We start from the raw sequence: 5615 nt of genomic DNA, 5'->3' as shown, positions 1-5615 counted from the left end.
CACTCTTGCCCCCCTTGCTTCTTGTTGGGATCGTCACCCCTTGGGCCCTGAGTATCGTCTCCTTAAGGAACAACCACTCATCTTGGCCACTGAGTTCTTGCCCTTAAGAACCCCAGTGCCTCTCCCACCAATCTCAACTCGTTGAAGTTGGCCCTCTTGAAGTCTAGGGCTACCGCCTTGCTACAGGCTCTTGACACCCTATGCTGGATGATGAATTCCAGCAAGTGATGATCGCTGTCACCCAGGTGGTCAAGGACCTGGAGCCCCCTTGCCAGATCATGACCTGTGACCAGGACCAGGTCCAACAGGGCATTTCCTCTGGTGGGACTGTGCACCTCCTGGGTTAAGTGGAGGTCCTGTATCTCGGCCAGGAACCTCCTGGAACGGTCCGACCTGGCTGACTGCTCCTCCCAGCAGATGTCTGGGTAATTTAGATCACCCATGACAACAACATCCCTTGCCTTAAGTGCCTCTGCAAGCTGACCCCAAAATTCCCAGTCCAGCTCCTCCCCTTGGTTGGGGAGTCTGTAGTAGACCCCCACCGTTAAATCCCTCTCCCCTTGACCCCCTTGTATCTTAACCCAAAGCACTTCAGCTTGCCCCTCCTCTGACTCCATTTTGCTGACAGAGGATGTGTATTGCTCTTTGACAGAGCACCACACCCCCTCCCTTCCTTCCTTCTCTATCCGACCTGTAGAGCCTATAGCCCCCAATGCTAACTGCCCAGTCATGGGATGAATCCCCCCATGTTTCTGTAATCCCTACTATGTCTGGGTTTGAACTGGCTATTCTGAGGGTGAGTTACTCCTGTTTGTTCCCCATGCTCCGAGCATTGGCATACAGGCATTTAAGGCCTTGCATAGCTGTGCGTACCATCCCCCAATTAGGAAGACTGTCCAGACCCCTGTTTCTTACCTGGGCACTCCTTGCATATGTCACCTGTCTTGCTCGGGTGGTGTCTCCACGTCTTCCTGCGGCCCCCTTCCCCGACGAGGCTAATTTAGGCAACATCCTGCTTCATAAAATACTAAGAATGGACTTGCATCTGAAGTAGGCTGTCAGCTATGCAAGCCACCCTGTCCTGCCTTCTGCCAGACTTCAGACTAACTGCCTTTCTCTAATTCCATAGAGTAACAGATCCCTCCATGTCTTAAGTATTATCATGTTGGCTACATCATAGGGAGCAGGTCCTGTTGTAATGAAGAAGGAACTTAATTTATGCAGTACATGGCAAGCTCTCCAGAATATGTGACAATATGGAAATTCTTAGGAATCACTAAGTCTCTGGCCAACATTTCCAAAAAATTAGCAAAACGTTTGTTTAAATAGCTGAATACATGGCTTGGAACTCAAAGGAGTAGGCTTCAATTGTCATTGGTCTCTCAAATTTCACTGCAACATTTTAATCTTTCAGTTTCTCTTTCTTAGAAAAAAAAATCACTGCATTTTGATTAATTCAAAAGACTCAGGTGAATGTGTTGTTGACCTTTTGGAAAAGTGAGCTCTCCTTGCTAAGGCAAAGAGAGAGAGAAAAAAAAAACTGCTCTAATTAGAAGTGTCACTCCTTGTAGGGGTTAAAATCTCTTATGGTTCAGAAGCCAGGATTATTTGCACCAAATCTTTGTGCTCCCATGTTCCTATGTGGACTCCTAGTAGCATCCCCCCCATCTTACCTGCCCCTTTACAGCTACAGTTATAATCAGGGATCCTGCATTTCTCTGTTTAAAAATGGCAAATTCTCTGATCATAAAAAACATGAATTCTCTGATTTAAAACCCAAAACCCGTGATTAAAATGTAACACCACTATATATATAGATATCAATTGAACACAATGTTGTATTGATATGTTTACAATTTTAAAGCAATTTGGAAGCCTACCAGTGCTTCAGTTACTATAATAAAATACATTCTAAATACCTATACATTTTGGTATTTGATTTTGGGTTCTTTATCATGGAAAATCAAAGCACCCCCTGTCCCCCTTTGCTTACCAGGACACAGGTTCAGGCCCTTCACTCCTAAGCCACAGCCCCCTGGCCCTGCTGGTGCCCTTTACTCCCCACCTGCAGCCCCCTGGTCCCCCAGAGGGGGACTCCATCTGCCAGGGCTATGGGGCCAGGGTCTGCAGCCCCTTACCCCCCTCAACAGTGCTCAAGCCCTGGTTGCCACCCATGGGAGGCAGCAACTGCTACAGTGGAGCAGAGCCCAGCTCCCACTCCCCCACATGCCATACAGCTGAAGCGGAGCCCATGGTGGGGGGGTTAGAGAGGGCTGCTCACTGTGGAATCAGGTTCCCTGCCTTGCTGCCCTCCTCAACTCCCTCCCTCTCTCCCTCACTATGAGGGCCTCAATTCCCCCTGTCCCTGCCCAGACTTACCTGCAGGAGCTGCTCTCCAGACTGCCCGGTGGCTATGTGCATACATAAGTACCCCCTGCCTGACTGGTTTCCTCCCGCTCCCCCCAGCCCCTTGTAGGCTGGCAGTCCACCAGCCTGCAGACAGCTCTTTGCAAAAATGAAAAATCTACATGTTTCTCTGTTAAATGAGACATGTGCATTTTTCTCAGTTAAAAGGGAAAATTGGCATTTTTTCCATTTTTCTATGGGAGGCAGAAAACATGGATCCCTGGTCATGATTTCATGTAAAAAAAGACTGTCCTATGGAGCAAGAATTCCCCTTTTCTTTTTTCTGCTGTACTCTAATCATATTTGTTCTGTTGCTTTTTGTTTCTCTCCACATGAACACAGTAGCAGAGAAATCAGCTGCCTCCACAGCCAGCCACCAGTCAGTATGCTTCATTTTGCATGGCAATGGGGAATGGGGGCATTCTAATTAAATACGTCTTACTGCAGCTCATATGATCAGTATTATGAAATCATTTGTATTCATGTAGAGCAGATCCTTGGTTTTTATGCATTCAAAAGGTCCACCCATGGCAAACTGCAAAGGACATAACTTCCTTACCTCCAAAGAATGAAGGGGTAAATCAGTCCTGCCAGAACTTGAAAAATTGTGGTTTGAGGGAGGCTAAATATTTCAGATATGATACTCTGCACATCACAACTGGCCAAAGAGAATGCTATTGAGCAATATAGACATTACCTTCACTTGTTGAAGTTGAATATACTACATTTTCAGAAACCCATGTCTCTGGCATCTTCAAATACTAAGCTAAAAAAGAGGACTTCCAAAAGGCCATCCAACTGTTTCTGGATTTTGGAATCTGGATATTTTTTCTGTGATTCTATTTGGGAAAAGGGATATAAAAGATTTCAGAATATAAAGTTATAGACTGTTTGTACACATGACAAAAATTGCCCATTTTGCAGTTTAATTGCATCACACTTTACATGTATGGGGTTTTTTGCAATTTAAATTAGTTTGTTACTTTTCAAACTAAAAAACTTCCCCATGTAGTTTAGCTTGTAAAATAGCTACTTGTAACATTCCAGCCTTTTATTTGACAGCTCACCTCGCCTTCCCCCCCTCCTTGCCCCCCCGGCCAGCAGAAGTGACAAGGGGCCTGATCGGTGTGTGTGAACATCTCCCTTGGCCGGCGTCCAAGCAGCCAGTGGGACGAGTGGTCCCTGAGCTGCGGGGGACCCTGGTCTTTCCTTCCACAGTCACAGCACCCCCCATAGCTTCTCAGGTGAGCTGCTAGCAGTCTGGGGGATGCCCCACTTGTTTTTTTTTTTCTGGCAAAGCCTGGCTACATGAGCTGGTGACAGGCTGAGTGTCTCCTGTGCTGCGGGGAGGCCCAGTCCTTCCTTCCATGATGGTAGTGCCCCCTGGGTCCTACCAGCTGGACAGCTAGTGGGCGGGTGCTGCCCCAGCTCAGAGGAGCATCTGTTGAATCCAACTCTTCCCTGAGCCTGTTGAGGCTTCCAGCACAACATGCACCATCCCTGCTGCCTTCTCCAGCTGCCAGCACACCCAGCCACCCTTTTGCTGCTTGCCTGCACTGCCTTGGGGCAAGCCAGCCAGTTCCTGGGCAGTCCCCAGCAGTAGAAAGGCAGCAGGGACAGTGCACATGGTGTTTAAAGCCCAAGCAGGATTGGGTAAAAGTTGGTTATGGTGGGTGCTGCCTCCAAGCTGGGGCAGCCCCCAGCCCACTAGCTGCCCACCTATCTAGCCCCTGCAGGCACTGCCACTATAGAGGGAAGGACTGGCAGCTCACACAGGCAGGCTCCACTGAGGAAAAAAAAAAAGCTGCTGGGGGGCCCAGTCCTTCCCTCCACAGCACCAGTATTCCCTGGGGCCACCTGGGCAGGCTGCTAGCAGGTCAGGGGTTGCCCCAGCTCAGAGACAGCACCCAGCCCAGTCCAACTGTTCCCTGAGCCTGAGCCTGAGCTGAGGCAGCCCTTTGCCTGCTAGCAACCTACCCGGGTGGCCCTGGGGGGCACTGCCATTGTGGAGGGAAGGACCCCGGCAGCTCAGTGGCCACTCAGCCTGCTGGCAGCTCACACCCTGGCCACAGGAGACATGGGCGGGCTTCACGGGTGGGGGGGAAGGTTCAGGCCCCTTGCTGTGCCAGTGATGGAAGTCCCTAAATTGAAATAGTGTGTTTTAATCATCACAATTAAAAGCCCACTATTTCAATTTAAGGGGCTAAACCCCCATCACATGTACAAGGACCCATAGGTTCTGGCCAGGTACAGACATTACACTTATACCAGTATAAGTGATCGGAAACCGGTCTATGCCTGTAACCAAACAGAAGTTCAGCACAAATAGATTGGTTTAAAAAAGGCAGAAATCCATTTATCAGACTTAATCAACTTAGGTCAGACTGGTCTATTGAATTTCTGTACCAGATCCCCTACCAGTTCAAGTTAGGTTGCTGCCTGCCAGCTTCAGGCTGCTTTGTGGCTGCCTGCTAACCCTCCCTTGCAGGAATTCATGCTGGAACTTGGTCTGCACACATCTGCTCCAGCCAAGAGCCCAGCCAGCCCCACCTCCAGGCTCTCCCAGAGCTTAGCAAAGCTTCTGTCCCCAGCCCAGCCTCCTGCCTCTGGCCAGCTGCCAGCCACACCCTGGGGAGTGGAGGGGAGAAGAGGGGATGCTAGTGTCTGTCTTCCTGCATGAACCTCATCACAAAGCACTCCAGTGTCACTGAGCCCGGTGTCAGATTTGTGTGTACACCACAGGGTTCTTCATGACAAGGTTTGTGCAGAGACAGAGATGCCAACAGTCCCCCTGCCCCCCTCCCCACCCCCCATACCTGGCTACATCTGACAGGTTTCTGTGGCTGACAGAGCAGCAGGGGTAGCTGGAGTCCACTAAGGCTCCCAAGGGCTGGGAGAGGAGGGGACTGTAGGTGTCTGTGTCCCTGCATGAACCCCATCACAAAGCACCTCATGGTGTATGCACAGACCTGACACTGGGCTCAGTGACACTGAGGTGCTTTGTGATGGGGTTCATGCAGAGATACAAGTGCTAGCAGTTCCCCTCCCTGTCCCATAGCTCTACAACAGGGGTGGGCAATTATTTGGGGCAATTCAGCCATGGTGAATTTCCGAGTCTATTGATTCAAGTTCTTTTTTCTTGAAGTTTCTTCCAATTAATATTTAATTTTCTGTGCCAAGTGGAATTGATTCACTATAAGAGAATGAGG

Source organism: Alligator sinensis, unplaced genomic scaffold (genome assembly GCF_000455745.1).
Source record: "Alligator sinensis unplaced genomic scaffold, ASM45574v1 scaffold141_2, whole genome shotgun sequence".
NCBI lineage: Eukaryota > Metazoa > Chordata > Crocodylia > Alligatoridae > Alligator > Alligator sinensis.
This window is presented reverse-complemented; position numbering follows the sequence as displayed.